This window comes from Hipposideros armiger, unplaced genomic scaffold, assembly GCF_001890085.2.
Source record: "Hipposideros armiger isolate ML-2016 unplaced genomic scaffold, ASM189008v1 scaffold_1322, whole genome shotgun sequence".
Lineage (NCBI taxonomy): Eukaryota > Metazoa > Chordata > Mammalia > Chiroptera > Hipposideridae > Hipposideros > Hipposideros armiger.
The window spans coordinates 302,282-302,644 of NW_017732672.1; positions in this window are offsets into that span (position 1 = coordinate 302,282).

Genomic DNA, 363 nt, shown 5'->3' on the forward strand with positions numbered 1-363 from the left:
TCTCTCTCTCTCTCTCTCTCTCTCTCTCTCTCTCTCTCTCTCTCTCTCTCTCTCTCTCTCTCGTCTTAGGATTTAGGGTCCTTCTGCTGCATGAATATATAGTCTGATGAAGGCCAGTATTAATTGTGCTCAGTTTTGGAACAATTCAAATGTACCTGTGGAGAAACCGCCCTAAACATAACCAAAGTCCACATCTAGCAAATTTGGGTAATGGCTGATATTAGGTTCATAATTCCCAATATTGGTTTCATAAAACAGATCTACTGTTATTTGCAAAAGAGGGGCTGGGCAGCATCTATTAAGTTTCTTGGGGGAAATTCATACTGCAGAGTTTTGAAGTATATGAGAGCATTGTTCCCCCTC